The sequence below is a fragment of the Musca autumnalis genome, unplaced genomic scaffold (genome assembly GCF_047663935.1).
Source record: "Musca autumnalis isolate F117 unplaced genomic scaffold, ASM4766393v1 scaffold_1, whole genome shotgun sequence".
In the NCBI taxonomy this organism is placed as follows: domain Eukaryota; kingdom Metazoa; phylum Arthropoda; class Insecta; order Diptera; family Muscidae; genus Musca; species Musca autumnalis.
The window spans coordinates 317,810,679-317,832,867 of record NW_027411644.1 but is presented as its reverse complement, the minus strand read 5'-3'; the positions used below and the strand labels follow the sequence as shown (position 1 = coordinate 317,832,867).

The window sequence follows — 22,189 nt, the reverse complement described above, 5'->3', positions numbered from 1 at the left end:
CTGGATTTTTGGAAATTCGAACTAGAACGGTACTAAAAGTACTAAAAGGTACTAAATATGGTACCCTTATTATTAGGCAAACGCGAAGAGCTAGAATTCTGAAATTTGGAATGAGGTTCACTGATGGAGAGTTAGAAAGGTGTACCAAAGGGTTTTTGGAAATTCGAACTATAAGTGTACGAAAAGTACTAAAAGTTACTAAATTTAGTACCATTTGGTATTACATGAACGGATAGAGCAAAAATCTTAAAATTCGGAATGAAAATCAAGGTTTAGAAGATGAATTGATATAAGGAGGTGGTTTTGAAAATGTGTACTCATGTGTACGAATAGTACTAAATGGTACCAAATTTGGTACAATTTGAATTTGGGCGAAACGATTCTGAAATTTGGAATTACTATTACTGTTGGAGTGTAGGTTTGAGATATGGAGGTAGTTTTCGAAATTCGTACATATGGGTACGAAAGGTACTAAATAGTACCAAATAAGGTACAATTTGGATTTGGGGGAACGGCTGGAGCTGAAATCCTGAAATTTAGAATTAGAATAACTGTCGGAGTGTAGGATAGAGGTATTTTGGAAATTCGTACTTTTGGGTACGAAAAGTACTAAATGGTACCAAATTTGGTACAATATGAATTTTAGTGATCGGATAGAGCTGGAATAGTGAAATTTGGAATTAAGATTACTATTGGAGCGTGGGATTGGGATACTTTTTGAAAATTCGTACTTATGGCAACGAAAAGTACTAAATTCGTACTTGTGGGTACAAAAAGTACTGAGTGGCACTAAATTTTGTATAATTTGGATTTGGGTGAACGGATATAGCAGGAATTCTGAAATTTGGAATTAAGATTACTGTTGGAGTGTAGGATAGAGGTAGTTTTGGAAATTTTTGGTTATGGGTACGAAAAGTACTAAATGGTACCAAATCTTGTACAATTTGGATTTGAGTGATCGGATAGAGCAGCAATATTGAAATTTGAAATTATGATTACTATTGGAGTGTGGGATTGGGATACTTTTGAAAATTCGTACTTATGGCTACGAAAAGTACTAAATTGTACCAAATTTGGTACAATCTGTATTTGGGTGATCGGATACATTTGGAATCCTGAAATTCGAAATTAAGATTACTGTTGGAGTGTTGGAGTGTTGGATAGAGGTAGGTTTGGAAATTCGGACCTATGGGAACAAAAAGTACTAAATGGTACTAAATTTGGTACAATTTGGATTACGGTGATCTGATGCAGCTGTAATTCTGAAATTTGGAATTAAGATTACTGTTGGCGTGTAGGATTGAGGTAGTTGTTGATATTCGTATTTTTGGGTACGAATAGTACTAAATAGCACCAAATTTGGTACAATTTGGATTTGGGTGAACGGATATAGCAGGAATTCAGAAATTTGGAATTAAGATTACTGTTGGAGTGTTTGATATAGGTAGGTTTGGAAATTGGGAACTGTGGGAACAAAAAGTACTAAATGGTACTAAATTTGGTACAATGTGGATTACGGTGGTAGGATGCCGCTGTAATCCTGAAATTTGGAATTAAGATTACTGTTGGCGTGTAGGGTTGAGGTAGTTGTGGAAATTCGTACTCATGGGTACGAATAGTACTAAATAGTACCAAATTTGGTACAATTTGGATTTGGGTGAATGGATGGAGCTGAAATCCTGAAATTTAGAATTAGAATAACTGTCGGAGTGTAGGATAGAGGTATTTTGGTAATTCGTACTTTTGGGTACGAAAAGTATTAAATGGTACCAAATTTGGTACAATATGAATTTAAGTGATCAGATAGAGCTGGAATAGTGAAATTTGGAATTAAGATTACTATTGGAGTGTGGGATTGGGATACTTTTGGAAATTCGTACTTATGGCAACGAAAGGTACTAAATGGTACCAAATTTGGTACAATTTGGATTTGGGTGATCAGATACATTTGAAATCCTGAATTTCGAAATTAAGATTACTTTTGGAGTGTTGGATAGAGGTAGGTTTGGAAATTCGGACCTATGGGAACAAAGGTACTAAATGGTACTAAATTTGGATTACGGTGATCGGATGCAGCTGTAATCCTGAAATTTGAAATTAAGATTACTGTTGGCGTGTAGGGTTGAGGTAGTTGTGGAAATTCGTACTCATGGGTACGAATAGTAGTAAATAGTACCAAATTTGGTACAATTTGGATTTGGGTGAACGGATATAGCAGGAATTCTGAAATTTGGAATTAAGATTACTGTTGGAGTGTTTGATATAGGTAGGTTTGGAAATTGGGAACTGTGGGAACAAAAAGTACTAAATGGTACTAAATTTGGTACAATGTGGATTACGGTGGTAGGATGCCGCTGTAATCCTGAAATTTGGAATTAAGATTACTGTTGGCGTGTAGGGTTGAGGTAGTTGTGGAAATTCGTACTCATGGGTACGAATAGTACTAAATAGTACCAAATTTGGTACAATTTGGATTTGGGTGAACGGATATAGCAAGAATTCTGAAATTTGGAATTAAGATTACTGTTGGAGTGTTTGATATAGGTAGGTTTGGAAATTGGGACCTGTGGGAACAAAAAGTACTAAATGGTACTAAATTTGGTACAATGTGGATTACGGTGGTAGGATGCCGCTGTAATCCTGAAATTTGGAATTAAGATTACTGTTGGCGTGTAGGGTTGAGGTAGTTGTGGAAATTCGTACTCATGGGTACGAATAGTACTAAGTAGTACCAAATTTGGTACAATTTGGATTTGGGTGAATGGATGGAGCTGAAATCCTGAAATTTAGAATTAGAATAACTGTCGGAGTGTAGGATAGAGGTATTTTGGTAATTCGTACTTTTGGGTACGAAAAGTATTAAATGGTACCAAATTTGGTACAATATGAATTTAAGTGATCAGATAGAGCTGGAATAGTGAAATTTGGAATTAAGATTACTATTGGAGTGTGGGATTGGGATACTTTTGGAAATTCGTACTTATGGCAACGAAAGGTACTAAATGGTACCAAATTTGGTACAATTTGGATTTGGGTGATCAGATACATTTGAAATCCTGAATTTCGAAATTAAGATTACTTTTGGAGTGTTGGATAGAGGTAGGTTTGGAAATTCGGACCTATGGGAACAAAGGTACTAAATGGTACTAAATTTGGATTACGGTGATCGGATGCAGCTGTAATCCTGAAATTTGAAATTAAGATTACTGTTGGCGTGTAGGGTTGAGGTAGTTGTGGAAATTCGTACTCATGGGTACGAATAGTAGTAAATAGTACCAAATTTGGTACAATTTGGATTTGGGTGAACGGATATAGCAGGAATTCTGAAATTTGGAATTAAGATTACTGTTGGAGTGTTTGATATAGGTAGGTTTGGAAATTGGGACCTGTGGGAACAAAAAGTACTAAATGGTACTAAATTTGGTACAATGTGGATTACGGTGGTAGGATGCCGCTGTAATCCTGAAATTTGGAATTAAGATTACTGTTGGCGTGTAGGGTTGAGGTAGTTGTGGAAATTCGTACTCATGGGTACGAATAGTACTAAGTAGTACCAAATTTGGTACAATTTGGATTTGGGTGAATGGATGGAGCTGAAATCCTGAAATTTAGAATTAGAATAACTGTCGGAGTGTAGGATAGAGGTATTTTGGTAATTCGTACTTTTGGGTACGAAAAGTATTAAATGGTACCAAATTTGGTACAATATGAATTTAAGTGATCAGATAGAGCTGGAATAGTGAAATTTGGAATTAAGATTACTATTGGAGTGTGGGATTGGGATACTTTTGGAAATTCGTACTTATGGCAACGAAAGGTACTAAATGGTACCAAATTTGGTACAATTTGGATTTGGGTGATCAGATACATTTGAAATCCTGAATTTCGAAATTAAGATTACTTTTGGAGTGTTGGATAGAGGTAGGTTTGGAAATTCGGACCTATGGGAACAAAGGTACTAAATGGTACTAAATTTGGATTACGGTGATCGGATGCAGCTGTAATCCTGAAATTTGAAATTAAGATTACTGTTGGCGTGTAGGGTTGAGGTAGTTGTGGAAATTCGTACTCATGGGTACGAATAGTAGTAAATAGTACCAAATTTGGTACAATTTGGATTTGGGTGAACGGATATAGCAGGAATTCTGAAATTTGGAATTAAGATTACTGTTGGAGTGTTTGATATAGGTAGGTTTGGAAATTGGGACCTGTGGGAACAAAAAGTACTAAATGGTACTAAATTTGGTACAATGTGGATTACGGTGGTAGGATGCCGCTGTAATCCTGAAATTTGGAATTAAGATTACTGTTGGCGTGCAGGGTTGTGGTAGTTGTGGAAATTCGTACTCATGGGTACGAATAGTACTAAATAGTACCAAATTTGGTACAATTTGGATTTGGAATTTGGAATACTGTTGGAGTGTAGGATTGATAAAGTTTTGGAAATTTTTAGTTATGGGTAGGAAAAGTACTAAATGGTACACAATTTGGATTTCAGTGATAAGATACATTTGGAATCGTGAAATTCGGAATTAAGCTTATTGTTTGAACTTAGCACTGAGTTTTGAAAATTTGTAATTATGGGTACGAAAAGTACTAAATTTGGTACAATTTGGATTTCGGTGCTCTGATGCAGCTGCAATCCTCAAATTTGGAATTAAAATACCTGTGGAAGTGTAGGATTGAGGTAGTTTTGGAAATTTTGGTTATAAGTGCGAAAAGTACTAAATGGTACCAAATTTGGTACAACTTGGATTTGAGCGAACGGCTAGAGCTGTAATCTTGAAATTTGGAATTGAGATTACTGTTGGAGTTTGTTTTGGAAATTCGTACTTATGTTTACAAAGAGTACTAAATTTGGTAAAATTAGGATTTGGTAGTCTTAGGGATGCAAAGATGGTTCAATGCATGGTACAATATTGTATTGGACTAACGAATAGACCTGGATTCGTGAGATTTTGAATTAAGATTACTGTTATTATTTGGTAATAACGTCAGATTTAGGAAATATGTACCATAAATGTACGAATTGTACTATATGGTACAGGATGTGGTACAATTTGTTATTGTGTAAAGAGAATTTTTAAATATTAGGTGGAGGTTCGTATTTATATGTGAAGTACCTAATAGTACTATAAATGATTTTGGGGGAACAGATAGAGCTGGAAATGAGGATCGCGGTTGGTGGGTTAAGCCGCTGAGCACCCCAATTAAAATATCTCAACAATTATGGCTGGCTCTTGATGTGTAGGCGTAAGGAAAATATCACTTACGTACTTACATGGAAATAAATATCAATTAAAATAGGTATTAGTAAAAAAAATGTTCTATGTTCACCGTTCTAAATTATATATTTTTTATTTGTTTTGTATATCCTTTCCGCATACGAAGTAGCGGGTACTTTGCTAGTAATATTAATATATTGACATTTGTATTTGCTTTTGCATGCGAATTATTGGGATTTATATTCTTCAGTAGTTGTCTTCTAACGGTATAAAATGTGTATTTGATATCACAAAAGGTAAAGAAGATGTCACAAAAAATACATACCATAATTATTTTTCCCAATACCCTGAAAACACTAAACCGCGTGCGTCCGCTATCATACCTATGACACAACTGCCAACTTTTGGAGATGATAGATCTTCATTAAACTCACAATTTTGCGTTTAAGGGATTTTTTCTAGCACTTGTATTTTGCGAGAAAATCGGAGCTGGCCCATGTTACCATATACACCTTCATACGGGCAAAATGTGTCTCATCGAAATAATGGTTTTAGACCCCAAGTATGTTTGGACGAAATGTGTTTCAGACAATTTGGAGTCGATTGAGCAATGTCCGTCCGTCTGTTTGTCTGGCTGGCGGGAGCGCACGATAACTCTCGAACGGATCAACCGATTGGGTCCAAAATTTGACTTTCGTAATATTTTGTCCAAACTTAGTTTAAGTTCGAAGATGGGTTATATCGGTCCACGCCTTCCGGTACCTCCCCCACAAAAGTTCGAAAATGTTCGGAAAATTTGTACGTATGATAACTCTTGAAGGGAGTAACCGATTTTGTCCATACTTTGCAAATCATGAAATGTCTACCAGACTTAGATGTGGTTCCAATATGGACTTAATCGGTCCACTCCTTCTGGTACCTCCCACACAAAATTTCGGATAAGTTCAGCTTAGGACCTGCTCTCGAGGAAGATAGTAGAGTCGTCTTAAAACTGCCGTTGTGCCAGAAAAAAATACTTTTGATATTGCATAAACGCATGGCTACAAAAATGGAATTTTCTCATAATATCCAGCACAATTTGATTGGTGCAATGAAACTGTGATAAATACGATTGGGATGCTTCAAACGACTTTTATAAGATCGTCATAGACGAATCTTCGATGTATGCGTATGAGCCCGAAGCAATACAGCAATCGACAATGTTCATGGAAGAAGCACTTCGAAACAAATGGTAACCTGTTTCTTCGGCAAAACTGAGAACTGACTTCGGCGACTATACGGTGTTTTCAACGTAGGAAGGATAATTTTGAGTGGTATCTAAAATTTGTTTGTTTGTTGTCTCCTGAGGATTTCGAAAAACGAGCATGACAACCATGACAATGCGAGCTCTCACACATCGATTCAAATCAGCGCTTTTTTGACCGGATAAAACGTGGAATTGTTGGGTCATAGGCCGCACAGCTCCGAATTGGCACCCTATGACTTTATTTAACACCCATACATCAAGAAAAAAAGGCGTGTGGATCGATTTTCGTCGGAGTGAACCGATATAGTCCATATTCTGATATATGTATCGTACAAATTTTACGATGTGCAAAATGTGGATCGAATTGGGTTATGCCTTCGAGAGTTATCGAGCGGACAATATTAGGGAAAAGTTTTGAACTTTTATGTATGTGGAGTGGATCTTCGAATTTAATCTAAGTTTGAACAAGATATTATGAAGGCCAAATGTAGGACTGAATCGGTTGATTTGTTAGAGAGTTATCGTGCGCTCCAGCCAGTCATACAGATGGACGTTCAAACATATTTGGGTCCAAAATCGTTATTTCGATTAGGCCCTAAAGGCTGATTGTATATAAAGAAACAAAGTTCTTCTACTATTGCATGAATACTTTTCTGCAATACAATTCGTGGTGGAATTCGTCGTGGACTAACATAACGCCGTTCTTGTTTATTAAAATTAACTTTATGTTTGAGCCACCGTCCAGCATGTAAATATGTAAACCGGTCCGAGGTTGTTTTAACGCCCCAAAGGTATTTTCTGTTTTTGCCTTGTTGATTGCTTGTAGTTCTGCACACACTTCATTCGAAACGTTTCCAGTTACGGCAACTATTGCTGCGGCTGCTGTTGTTGTTGGTGTTATTCTTCTTGTGCCATGGCAATGTGCACGTGTTGACGTTAAAAGACATAACAACGCGCCAATGTCATTCAAGTGTAAGCCGCATGTCCAAGCTTCTTCACCGGCAAGTGATAGGGATAAGTTGCATCTTTAGATTTCTGTTTCCACTTCAATGCTCAATGCACAGCGAAGTATTTTGTGGCAAGTGTAATATTCTTGGCTGATTGCAGCCAGCTATGGCAACAGGGAACTAAAAGAACACGAGTTTGTATTATATTTTTGTTTATATTTTAATACAAGACCATGGGCGAAAAGAGGCTTCAATACCTTCTTTAAAAAAATCTATAAATAGTTGTGTATTTATTAAAAATACGTCATTGGGATTTAAACTAAAATAGAATGACAATTATAATATTTCACATAATATAGTAATAGCTTATTCGGTAGGAATACTCCACAATACTTGAACAAGTGCATTGTATTGTTGTGTTTTTTTATTAAATAAAGGCAACTGTTTTTTTCTTCTTTATATTTCTGTGAAGTACTTGTGCAAAATGTCGCAAAAGTATATACATTTTAGCCATATTTATTTCCAAATTAATGGTAGCGACTAATTAACAATAATATCGATAGCGATCAATTTTTTGAAATTGAATATCGAAAACATCTAATGTTGAGAATATCGATAGTTTGCCAGCTCTACTATGTCCGCAATTTTTGGTGCAGACATTTTTGGATCACTGGGTGACGTAGGGGATGGAAGATACCAAGGAACGGTCCTGACCGGTTTTAACATGGCAAAGCCCAGGATTTATCTTGGTCCCTCTTTCATCTCAAGTGGACACTGACCTCCCCGTGGTGTCACCTGGGGAACTGCCTTTAACACCCGTTAAAGGTAGTGAGCTAACATGTGCCGCGCGTTCTCCCATAAGAACGTTAAAAACTTGGGTTTGGGCGTCGGGTTAGTAACCCTCCCCTAGAAAAAACAGCCTACTATGAACAAAACGAAAGAAAAGAAAAACAAACCCCTCTAAAGTTGACGAAACCCGCAAACGTTTGAAGGACCACGATCTGTGAATCTGCACCTGGAATGTTCGCACTCTATATAGAGAAGGTGTAGTCTTCGCATTGGCAGACGTACTTAAAAATTGCAAGGCCGATATTACTGCCATACAGGAAATACGATGGATTGGGGAAGGCGTCACAACAACACCTAAAGGTGACGCACTGTATTATAACTGTCATGACGTGAAGCAAGAGTTTGGTTGCGGATTCGTAGTTAGTCGGAGACTAAAACATCTGGTATCCAGCTTCACCCCAGTGAATGAAAGACTTGCTGCAATTCGAATAAAAGCTAAATTCTTCAACATCAGCTTTATTTGCGCTCATGCTCCCACTGAAGAAAAGGACGAACAGACCAAAGACATATTTTACGAGCGTTTAGAAGAAACATATGACCGTTGCCCTGCCTATGACATTAAAATCATTCTAGGCGATTTTAATGTCAAAATTGGAAAGGAGAATATCTTTGGCCCAACAATCGGGAAATTCTGTCTCCACAGTGAAACATCTGACAATGGTATGAGGCTGATAGACTTTGCAGCTGCAAAAAACATGGTAGTTAGCAGTACCAGATTTAATCATCTCGATATTCATAAGGGCACCTGGCTGTCTCCAGATCAAAGAACAAATAATCAAATTGATCATGTTGTAATAGATGGAAGACATTCATCCAGCGTGTTGGATGTACGATCGCTCCGAGGCGAAAACATTGATTCGGACCACTACCTTGTTGCAGCAAAGGTACGTACCCGTCTAAACGTTGCAAATAAAGCACGAAAGGACACAACGCGGAAGTTGGACATCGATAGGCTGCAAACACAACAGATAGCCACAGCATATTCCACTCAAGTAGCCCAATTGCTTAATGAGAGCACTCCCGACAACATAACAACACAATTGCAAAATATTGCCCACTCCATGCAAACAGCCACAAAATCCATACTTGGATTCCAGAGACTTCCACAAAGAAATTCATGGTATGACCGGGAGTGTCGTGCTGCTACCGAAGAGAAAAATGCGACATATAGAGCTACTTTACAATCAGTAGCAACGCGAAGCGCACGAGAGAGATATCGGGAAAAGCTTCTCTCCTTCTCTCTTTTTTCTCTTTTCCGCATGAAAAAGAGAGAAATGGAAAAGAGGGAGTGTGAAAAAATCGAAATGTACAGTAGCCAGAATGAAGTCCGAAAATTCTACTAAAAAACTTAAACATCAAACAGATGGTCTTGGTACAGGCACATCCTCCTGTAGAGATCAGCAAGGTAATCTGGTAACAGATACAGATAGTGTGCTAAGGATATGAAAAGAACATTTTTCCAAACTGTTGGTATCCAATAGTAGCGAAGTCGACGAAGATACTACAGATCCAATCCCAGAAGATGGTATTGAATGTATACCACCCGGCCAAGGTGAGGTAAAGACAGCACTAAACCGGCTGAAGAATAATAAGGCAGCAGGAGCTGATGACCTACCAGCCGAGCTGTTTAAATCCGGAGGCGACACGCTGATAAGGTGTATGCATCAGCTAGTTAGCTCCATCTGGCAGGAAGAACGTGTACCCGACGATTGGAACCTGAGCATCCTGTGTCCCGTCCATAAGAAAGGAGATAAGACTTTATGCTACAACTATAGGGGCATAAGTCTTCTCCCTAGCGCCTACAAGATAATGTCAGGGATATTGTGCGAACGACTAAAGCCCATGGTCAGCGAAATAATTGGACCATACCAATGCGGCTTTAGACCTGGCAAGTCCACCATTGACCAGACATTTACCCTGCGACAAATCCTGGAGAAGACCCAAGAGATGCAAATCGACACATACCACCCTTTTGTCGATTATAAAGCAGCTTTCGACAGTCCCCTCAGATCATAGGTATTCCATGCAATGTCTGAGTTTGGTATCCCCACAAAGCTCATTCGGCTTTGTAAAATGACTCTAACTGACACAAGATCTTCAGTTAAAATAGGAAAGAACCTCTCCGAAGAGTTTTGTACCAAAAGAGGTATCAGGCAAGGAGACATCCTTTCGTGTGATCTTTTCAACATCCTGCTAGAAAAGGTTATACGAGAGGCAAACGTCAAAAGAAGAGGCACAATCTATAACAATAGCCACATGTTACTTGCTTATGCTGATGATATAGATATCATGGGACGATCAGTAAAAGAAGTAACTGATACCTTTATGAAGGTCGAAGGAAAATCTGCTAAAGTGGGTCTGGCGGTAAACGGCGAGAAGACCAAGCTGATGGTGTCGACGCGCAATGCTTCCATTGAGATCGGACCAACTGTTGAAGTTGGTTCCTATAATTTTGAGGTAGTAAAAGACTTTGTATACCTCGGCACCGCCGTAAACGCAACAAACGACATCAGTTGTGAAATAAAAAGAAGAATTGTATTGGCCAACAGATGCTATTTTGGCTTAAGTAAGCACTTTAAAAACAAAGCCACAACTCGTCAAACAAAAATAGCGCTTTACAAAACACTGATTCTACCCGTGCTGATGTATGGTTCCGAAGCCTGGGTACCTGATAAGAGAAGGCAGTGCTTGGCGTGTTTGAGAGAAAAATTCTTGGAAAGATCTACGGACCAATCTGCGTTGACGGTGAATATCGACGTCGTATGAACCACGAGCTGTATACTGCTATACAACGACATCAATATAGCGAAAAACAGAGAGAATTGGAGATCTTTTCTTAGTTCGGTCTATGGAATAAATGTTCTGTAATGGGCCAGCTAAGTAAAAAATATTTTTTGCACGTCCAAAAACATTTCATTTTATCCAAAAATATTTAAGTTAATATGTATATAATCACAAGTCTCGTGTTTTAAAAGGGGTAAACCTGGGCTTCAGCCATGTTAAATTTTCAAAAATATTGGTGATATACACTTTCATACGACCAAAATTGTGCCTCAGCGAAATAATGGGTTTAGATCCCAAGGATGTTTGAACGAAATCCAAAATCCTGGCTAGTATGCACGATAACTCTCGAAAGAATCAACCAATTTCGTTCAAATTTGGGTAATTATGCGCATGATAGCTCTTGAAGGGAGCAACCGAATTGGTCATAATTTTGCATATGGTAACATCGACGCCTCCAAACAATAGTATGCTAAGTCGACTTAGCATGTTTTCAAGTTCTTTACTTTTTTATATTTAACGTCCTTTAACTTAAATTCTGTCAAATTTTGGTAATGATCGGACAATCCGAACAGAAGTTATAAACAAATATTTACTTAGCATAGTACTGAAGGTCAAAGAAATTTCCAAACTTTTAGAGATTGTCCTGCAAAACTCGCTTTTCAGAATTAGCAAACTATTATTTGGAGATGTTGAACGTCCTTTAACTTAAATTCTGTGTAATTTTGGTAATGATCGGTCTATCCGAAGAGAAGTTATAAACAAATATTGACTTAGCATAGTACTGAAGTTCAAAAAAATTTCCAAACTTTGAGAGCTTCTCCTGCAAAACTCACTTTTTAGACTTAGCATACTATTATTTGGAGGTGTCGATATTACTTCCAGCCATATATCAGGTTTGAATATGAACTAAATCAGTATACTCCTTAGCAGTTCGTCTGAATAGTTTTGAAATTTTGTGAAACAATTTCTTCTTGCGGGCCTTGTTACGACGGCGCATTGTTTTCAGTGGTAAGTCCATGTTATCTGATATAATGTGGAAAAAGCTCCAAAAAATCCTGCCGGTGCCAACTAAACTGGGTAATACGAAAGATAATCCTCGAAGTGAGAAACCGATTTGGTCCAAACGTTGTACATTGTTTTTTTTTTCATCCAGACTCGAATTATGTCCGCATATTGACTTTATCGAACCACTTTTCCCACACAAAGTTTGGAAAGAGTGCATTTTAAGGAGTGTTGTGTTTACTTATTTTCTTCAGTTCCGAGGCTGAGTGATATCTCTGTCGGCACAGGTGTTTCAAAAAAATCAAGATAGAACCGTATTTAGGTATTGTCCCCATATAGCTGTTCTTCCATAAAAAACAACAAAATATTAAACAAAACATTTGAAGCAATAAAATTTGAACTTTAATTTTAATTCAAATCCATAAATAAAATTTTACCCATTAACACAATAAATCTCAAACTAATTAACAATTTGTACGCTGCTGCTAATTTAACATAAATACTATCATATGTTTCTGTTTTGCCTGTGTTTTACACTGCCAGCGTTCGAGTATGTATACGTTTTCTGTTAGCGTGTGTAATCAATGTACGATTTGAGGTACCAAATGATTGACAGGTGCTGCTTACATGTCACGTGTCAGCGTGTTAGTTACGGGGCATTGATGTCAATGGCACAAAAATGATGCTGTTAAAACTTACCAAATATTGGCAGGCACTCGACTCGAGCAAATCGAAATGGGTTTGGCAAATAATGATGACACAGTAGCCGGATGATTTCAACTGGGGCTATTCGACTTTTTCCTATTTCGTGCCAGTAATGCGTCGTCGTACGTAGTATTTAACACTTTTTGTTTAACCAAAAATAAAATTTAGCACCTATTTTTTAAAAGACTAGGGAAGGGGTATTTTTTCACCGTAGTAGACTTTTCTTTTTTACTATTCTTTTTGTTGTTGTTGCTATACATAAAACTGATTTGCTGTAGATTACACCAGTAGTTTTCGGGCTATGGGTACTAGAAAAAGCAGTTGCAACTGCGGAAAAGAGAGGAAGAGAGAAATGAAAACGAATGGTTTTTAATTAACAATTTTACATATTGATTAAATTTATATGACATTATTAATAATACAGAAAAAAATACGTTCACATATGAAATAAATGTCACATATGCCAATACAGCACAACAAGATAAACGGAAAACATGACAAAATTTAATTAAGTTTTTTCTAATGGGGTTAAATTTTTGTTGTTTTTTTCTCCAATGTCATATTTTTTTGTAATTTATTTCTATTTGACTGTAATTATTGTACCAATATTAAGGCAATTAATTGCTTTCGTTTTTTTTGTTTTTATGTAATTAAATATTAATCGATATAAAGATGTAACTGTTTATTCGGTGTTTTTATTATTTCATACTTTTGATTGATTAAGTTATATATTTCAGTTTTATAAAAATTATATAAAATTAAGTTGATTGCACAACAGTAATTTGTCAGCCGTATTTTTAATGGTCGGCGGTTTTTTTATATTCACAATTAACATTAATATGCGGTTTAGTGAGTTGGCTGCAGAAGGGGTTGTAGGGATGGTTATTTAGCGAATAATATGCATGAATCATGACGATATTACTAAACAATGGTTAAGTAAAAAAAAGTAATAATAGGGCGGTCATCAATTGAATGCCAAGTCAGTAAGAGACTAAGTAAGTTTTTAAGATTTGTTATTCATATGTAATTTTAATGGAACTTTTAATTATCAGCGCAAAGACGGATCGTGATGTTGAGTCCGATATTACATTCATTCATTAATTCGAACTACCAATTCATTCCAGTTATAGAGTTATAATATGAATCAGTGCACAGTGGTGGCACTTACAAGGGAAGGTGTGACAGAAATACTTTTAGTTAATATATGGAAAGGAAATTTGTATCAATGGGTCCTAGTGACCTAAAAATACTCAAACAAAAATATTGCAGTCCTAGGACCAAGTGTTCAAGTGGTCCCCATATAACGAACCATCCTGAATTGTGGTATTTTTCTGTTACCATCATATTGTTCAACCTAATTGGTTGTAAGCTGGTACCAAGAGTTTTTATTTCTTAGTAATATATTAATATATAAACACGTGTCGGCTACCCCGGATACCCCTCAGTAATGTTGGCGACATTTCCTGAGTATTTCAGCCATGTAAAACTTCTCTACAAAGTGGTGTCTTAATACACGCCGTTCGGACTCGGCGATAAACAGTAGGTCCCATATCATTGAGCTAATTTGAATCGGGGTGCACTCATTGATACGAGAGAAGTCTCCCTTGTCCCGTATGAGATGTTTGTGGAACAATTATATATATAAACACGTGTCGACGTAGTCCAACATATGGATGTCCCAAAAAACCAAACTTTTTGTATTAAAGTGAAAACCCCAAAATATTTTCCAACACGAATTTTCAACCAATTCCAAGCAGAAACATACATTTCCAAAAAAATACCACAAATCTTGTAAACACTGAAAAAAAAAAAAAAATAAAAAATAAGCACCTACAAACCGAGTTAAACTTTGGGCCATAACTTTTAAAACCGCAAATGTCTAAACAGTTTTGAAATCTACAGACCTCTAGCTTCAATTTGGTACTAGTGGCAAGTGATTCTGGCATATGCTTGAAAAGTAAACAAAACTTTAAGGAAATCCATACATCTATATTAAATACTAGCAAAATACCCGCTACTTCGTATGCGGAAAAGGAATAATATACAAATAAACAATATTTAATATGGAGAACACTGAAAATTTTGATGTACTAATACCTATTTGAATTTATATTTAATTTCATTCAAGTACTGCTCGTACACAATTTTTCCGAAAATTTTTTAACTTTTGTGGGGGAGGTACCTGAAGGAGTGGACCGATATGGCTTATTTTCGAACTTAATTTATGTTTGAACAAAATATTACTAAGGCCAAATTTTGGACCGAATCGGCAGATCCGTTCGAAAGTTATCTTGCGCTCCAACCACCTCACACGGTGTCATAGGGTTATTTTGCAACTTTGGGGCTATTTTCTCAGGAAGTGTGGACTTGCCCCTGATAAAACTTGTTCCGTCGTATAGGGGGCAGTGAATACAAGCTGCTAAAACAAAAACCTAAGCGATTCGCGAAGAGGTCCTAAACTGAACTTATTCCAAATTTTGTGTGGGAGGTACCGGAAGAAGTGGACCGATTGAATCCATATTGGAAACTCATCTAAGCCTGGTAGACATTTTACGATTTGCAAAGTATGGACCAAATCGGTAACTCCCTTCAAGAGCCATCGTACGTACAATTCTTCCGAACATTTTTGAACTTTTGTGGGGGAGGTACCGGAAGGAGTGGACCGATATAACCCATCTTCGAACTTAAACTAAGTTTGGACAAAATATTACGAAAGCCAAATTTTGAATCGAATCGATTGATCCGTTCGAGAGTTATCGTGCGCTCCAGACAGACAGACAAACAGACGGACGGACATTGCTCAATCGTCTCCAAATTGTCTGAAATACATTTCGTCCAAACATACTTGGGGTCTACAACCATTATTTCGATGAAGCACATTTTGCCCGTATGAAAGTGTATATACCCTCGTTAGCATAAATGCTGAGGGTATAAAAATGTAGAATACCATTATTCAGAGGATGTTACCCTATATAACAGTTACATTTTGAGACAAATCTCCGTGTAGACGTTGTTTTATTCCCCAGTACGATTTGTACCAAATTAAACAGGGTTCGTTTCAGATTACGTTTCTACAATGCTTTATTTACATTATTACAATTATTCGGAACCGACTTTAATTACTAAACACATAGCTTGTCTCTAGCACGCAGCTATTCTTTAACCGATCTGTTCAGTTCAACGCCTAAAACACAACTAACTCGCCGTTGCGACTTCCAACTGTATTTATCCCCAAAATCTCCGTGTTCGAGAGTTATCCAGAACATCTGGTAACACCTCGAATCTGTGCAACGAACACACAGACGCACATTCGCACTAAGCGAACAACCATACTCACATGGTAGTTGTTGTTGTTGCTTAAATAAAGTAACTGCGTAATAAAAACTTTACGTTACAATTCAATTTTTTAAACTAACGGAAATTAAACTAAATTAACTTAAACCTATCAGTTACATTCGTAACAGTATGTATAAGTTTCAAAAATTATTTCCATTTATCCAAAACTATATCCCAACCGCGATTTAGTATTTTTCGTATACATTAGTACGAATTTCCAAAACTTCCTCTCTATCTCCACTCTAAACGTCAACTGCTATACTAATACCGAATTTCACAATATCAGCTCTACGACTTTACACAATAACAATTTGGACCAAATTCTGTGCCACTTAGTAGTTTTCGTTCACTAACATCGGCTGTAAATTTCCGAATTCCACCTCTATTCATAATACCATTAATACTTTTCGTATGAAATTACGAATTCCAATAACTATCTCCAACAGTAATTGCGAATTTCAGGATTCCACCTCTATCCGTCCACCCAAATCTAAATGGTACCAAATTTATTAGCATTTAGTACTTTTCGTACCCATAAGTACGAATTTCCAAAACTTCCTCAATCCCACACTCCAACAGTAACCTTAACAGAAATTTCAGGATTCCAGCTCTATTCGTTCACCCAAATATAAATTGTACCAAATTTAGTACCACTTAGTACTTGCCGTACCCATAAGTACGAATTTCCAAAACTACCTCAATCCTAAACTCCATAAGTATTCATAATTATAAATTCCAGCTCTATCTGTTCACCCAAATCCAAAATGTAACAAACTTAGTACCATTTAGTACTTTCCGTACCCATAAGTACGAATTTCCGAAGCTACCTCAATCCTACACTCCATAAGTAATTTTAATTCCAAATTTCAGGATTACAGCTGTATCGGTCCACCTAAATTTAAATTGTACCAAATGTAGTACCATTTAGTACTTTCCGTACCCATAAGTACGAATTTCCAAGACTAAGTCAATCCTACAGTCCAACACTAATCTTAATTCCAAATTTCGGGATCCCAGCTCTATCTAAATCATAGCCGACCAAGAAGAGCGAGCGCTTAAATTGTTTATGTGTGGGTAAAATTACACTGACAGAACAGAACAGGGTGATGATTTTCATATTGAGTATGAAATGAAAAACACAGGAAAATAGTTGTCACGGCGTGTTAGCGTTCAGAGCCAAACATAGTGGTGGGTGTGTGGGTTCGAATCGTCGGCTTTCTTTTTTTCATTTGCATTATAGATCATAAAAAAGCTCGATTAACAAATTAAAAAAAAAAAATAATACTAAAAATGATCTTCGCCTAAAAAGGCAAAATTTTCAAAAATATATTGTTGGCGCGTTCACTTTGTATGACTAAAATTAAAAATAATATACAGTGAATCACAGTCCAAAGTATCCACTTCAGTTTCTTTTATTAAAATTGCGATTGCTAAGAGTTAAATGATAGCGATTTCAACTTTAAAATTTCTTCAAATGCATAGAACAAATTGTCTACGGTTCTAATATAAATTAGCATTTGACTTGTGTCCCTTATATCAGTTCTTTCATCAATGCAAACAGATACATATACCGCATTTCGAATCCTCTCCTTTGTTTATATACATTTTTTATTGTTGCATTGCAGAAGAGGCATTCTGCGTCATTAAAAATATTAATACAAAACAAAAAATCATTTTCAAATTCTTCCCTCCACATATTTGCTGTACAACTGCAAAATCTTTTCAGTGTACCAAAAAAAAAAAAAAAAAAAAACAAATAAAGCGGTGTCAACCTGCTTGCATGACATTCAGTACAAGACTGAAGTAAAAAAATCAAAACATTTGCTCTCTTACTTTGCGTTCGGGTCGCGTGTGTGTGATTTGCCGAAAAACTTCGTAACCATATCAATACCTACGAACGGGTTTGATCTAAATCCAAACTGTACCAACTTTAGTACTTTTCGTACCCATAAGTACGAACTTCCAAAACTTCCTCAATCCTACACTCCATCTGTAATCTTAATTCCAAATTTCAGCACTCCGGCTCTATCCGTTCACCCAAATCCAAATTGCGTACCATTTAGTACTTTTCGTACCCCCTAAGTACGAATTTTCAAAACTTACTCAATCCTACACCCCAATAGTAATCTTAAATCAAAATTTCAGGATTCCAGCTCTATCCGTTCAACAAAATTTAAATTGTACCAAATTTAGTACTTTCCGTACCCATAAGTACGAATTTCCAAGATTAACTCAATTCTACACTCCAAAAGTAATTAAATTCCAAATTTCAAAAGTAATTAAATTCCAATTTGTACCAAATTTAGGACCGTTTACTACTTTTAGTACCCATAAGTAAGAATTTCCAAAACTACCTCAATCCTTCACTCCATCAGTAATCTTAATTCCGAATTTCAGGTTTTCATGTCTATATAAATCCAAATTGTACCAAATTTGGTACCATTTAGTACTTTTCGTACACATAAGTATGAATTTCCAAAACTACTCCCATATCTCAATCGTACACTTCAACGGAAATCTAAATTCCAAATTTCAGGTTTTCAGCCCTATCCGTTCACCCCAATCCAAATTGTACCAAATTTAGTAACATTTAGTACTTCTCGTACACATATGTACGAACTTCCAAAATCATTTCCTTATATGAACACTACTTCCCAACCTTGATACCCATACCAAATATGAAGATTGTAGCTATATCCTCTCAAAATATACAATTGGTACCAAATTTAGTAACTTTTCTTACACTTATAGGTCGAATTTCCAAAAACCCTTTGGGACATCTTTCTAACTCTCCATCAGTTACCCTTATTCCAAATTTCAGAATTCTAACTCTTGCCGTTTGCCTAATACAAAGGGTACCATATTTAGTACCTTTTAGTACTTTTCGTACCCTTCTAGTTCGAATTTCCAAAAACCCAGCCTTATCTCATCCCTACACACCGACAGCAACTCACACTCAAAATGTCAGCTTTCTAGCTTCAGCGGTTTCGTCTCACTCAGTCACTCACTCACTAAGCTCTTTTATATATATATAGATATAGCCCATTTTCAAACTGCAGTTCTTCCCTTCTCAGCGATCAGCTAAATAACATCATTAGCAGAACTTATCAACGTGTTTTAGAGATCTCAATACAAGATCCCATCCGCATTTCGAACCCCGAAGTTTTACATTTTGGAAAAAGTGCTAAAGAGTGGTCTATAAAAATGTCACTCCATTGATGGAGATGATCACGTACATAACTGACATCTAAATATAGCACACGTGGGCGGAATGTGTCTTTCAGAATTAAAAATAGAAAATACATAATGACAAAAAAGTTTTGGTTCATTTAACCGGCTAAATATTATCTGATCATCATGTTAAATTGCAACCTCTTTCTTTATCAGAAACTCAAATATTACTCAAAACGTCACGCCGATCGGACTATAATTGCAACCTACAGAGGCGCTATAATATCGGATAAACGTTTTGTTTTTGGTCCATTTCAACCACTAAATATTTTGCGATCATCACCAATAACTATAGGGGTCTATTCTCGCTTGAACCGGACCTCCATGCAAAATTTCGTGATAATTGATTGATAATTGCGGCCTATAGTTTGACTAAAAATTTAAATGGACGGACACACATCTCGAAATCGCTTTATCTCGTCGATATATGAATTTTCGTATACCACATTGGTGTTAGATCCCAAGTATGTTTGGACGAAATCCGTTTCAGACAATTTGGAGTTGATTTAGCCATGTCCGTCCATATGTCTGCCTGGCTGGAACGCACGATAACTCTCGAACGGATCAACCGATTCAGTCCGAAATTTGGCTTTCGTAATATTTTGTCCAAATTTAGTTTAAGTTCGAAGATTGGTTACATCGGTCCACTCCTTCCGGTACCTTCCCCCACAGAAGTTCGAAAATGTTCGGAAAATTTTGTGCGCACGATAACTCTTGAAGGGAGTAACCATACTTTGCACATCGTTAAATTTTTACCGGGCTGAGATAAGTTCACTTTAAGACCTGCTCTCGAATCACTTTGATTTTTGTTGAAGCAACTTGCATTCACCGCCCACCATACGGCGGTACAAGTTTCCTCAGGGGCAAGTCCATACTTCCTGAGAAAATAGCCTGAAAGTTGCAAAAAAAAACCTATGACACCGTGTCTAGAGGTTGGAGCGCAAGATAACTGTCGAAGGGATCTGCCGATTCGCCCCAAAATTTGGCCTTCGTAATAATTTGTCCAAACTCAGTTTAACTTCGAAGATAAGCCATATCGCTCCACTTCTAGAGGTTCCTCCCCCATAAAAGTTCAAAAATGTTCGGAAATTTTTTGCGCACGATAACTCTTGAAGGGCGTTACCGATTTGGTCCACTCTTTGCACATCATTAAATTTTTACCGGGCGGAGATTAGGTTCTAATATGGACTCAATCGTTCCACGCCTTCTAGTACCTCCCACACAAAATTTCGGATAAGTTCACTTTAAGACCTGATTTTTGTTGAAGCAAGTTGCATTTGCTGCCTCAATTACGGCGGTCTCAGGGGCAAGTCCATACTTCTTGAGAAGTATGACACCGTGTGTAGAGGTTGGAGAACACGATAACTCTCGAACTGATCGACCGATTCTGTCCGAAATATGGACTTCGTTATATTTTGTTCTAACTTAGTTTCATTTTCGGTGAACAAGTCCATGCTTCCTGGCTCAAAGTTATACGATAACCCACTGAAATGACTGGTTGGCGCAATATCAATCGAAAAGATATGACTCCCAAAATAAGATCCATTTCCATAATGGACTATGTCGGTCCATTCGTTTTTGAACTTTAATCCTGATCCTCATTTTTGTCGGCAAGTTGAAATGTCCAAAAAGGCCCACAAAATTCTGAAAAGACCCTCAATACAATTGATCTGTCCGTAGATGAACGTTTCAATTCACATAGACTGAGGGTATATCTCTGTCGGCAAAGCCGACTGATACTTAAAAAATTATTACAAGAGTTTTTTACCACAGTTTTTTCTTACTTATTTTTTATTAAAAAATATTTTAAGTCCTTCTTGATTTAGATAATCAATTTTCTTCCGCCATATGTGTGGCTTTCTATTTCTCTTCCAAGTTTTGTTTTATTTTTTTTTATTTATTTCACTATTACTTTTCACTCATTTCTCATTCGAATCTAATTTATTTTACATATTTTGTTCACACTTTACATACTTAGTTCCGAATACGGAAATGCTATAAACAGCACAGATAATTAGCGTTAATGCATGGCGCCGTAAACTAAAAACTTGAATGCAACTTGTGAACCGGCGTACTGATGTTTTCTGTATAAAAATATTGAAACGCATTTCTTAATAATTTTAAAGAGAAAAAGAGAATTGACAATTTTACAAAACTACATTGATATTAATGAAACAATAATTGAAATAATAAAATGCAATGGCAACAAAACGATTTTTTTACTTAATGCGTTTTGTTTTTAATTTTTGGCTTTTTACCAAAAAATATGAAAAGATTCACTCAAACGAAAGAAAAGAAAAATCACAACAAACTACAAAAACAATGAAAGCTCATTCATACATAATGATGAATTTTCCACAATTTAATTTTTTCAATATTATTTGCAGAAGAGAAGAAGAACTCTTCTGCAAAGTGGTGCTTTTGTTTTTTATTTATTATTTGCCAAAATCATTTGTTCTGTTTGAATTTTCCTTTTTTGTTTGTTGTCTTTGTTTGATTTTTCTAACCAAAAAAAAAAAAATCCACAATATTCCGTATCTTCCTTTGTATTCCTTATTCAATTGATTTATTTCTTTTGTTTATAATTTCTTGTTTTTTTTATTTATATGTATTTATTTCGTTTTGTTATCAGACGCCACAAATCACACAACATCAGCCACACTCACAAACACACAAACCGATGACAAATTAAGCAACACACAAAATCATTGAACTTGAATTTTCATTTTCATTTAAGATTTTTCTTTGTAATTCGAAATTTGCACATTTTCCGAACGACAACGAATGTCAATGCTTTCAATAAATCCCATGATTTTTATTTATAAAACTACCGTTGTGGCGGCAGCGGTGGTGATGACGATGAG

The 22,189-nt window shown here is 36.4% G+C and overlaps 1 protein-coding gene across 19 annotated transcripts in view; it reads right to left on the bottom strand.

Annotated features, from left to right (window-relative positions):
• LOC141389991 (sodium/iodide cotransporter) overlaps positions 1–22,189 on the bottom strand; it is a 459,732-nt gene that overhangs the window by 400,158 nt on the left and 37,385 nt on the right. For 9 of the 19 annotated variants that reach the window (XM_073962363.1, XM_073962374.1, XM_073962370.1 and 6 more), the window contains one exon: positions 12,753–13,085. The exons of 2 other annotated variants lie outside the window; for them this stretch is intronic. The gene's annotated coding sequence lies outside the window, so the exon portion shown is untranslated. Of the gene's footprint in view, positions 1–12,752; positions 13,086–21,109; positions 21,410–21,991; positions 22,119–22,189 lie in introns of those variants that run through there. 8 more of the 19 variants (XM_073962373.1, XM_073962365.1, XM_073962372.1 and 5 more) reach the window with 6 other exon arrangements.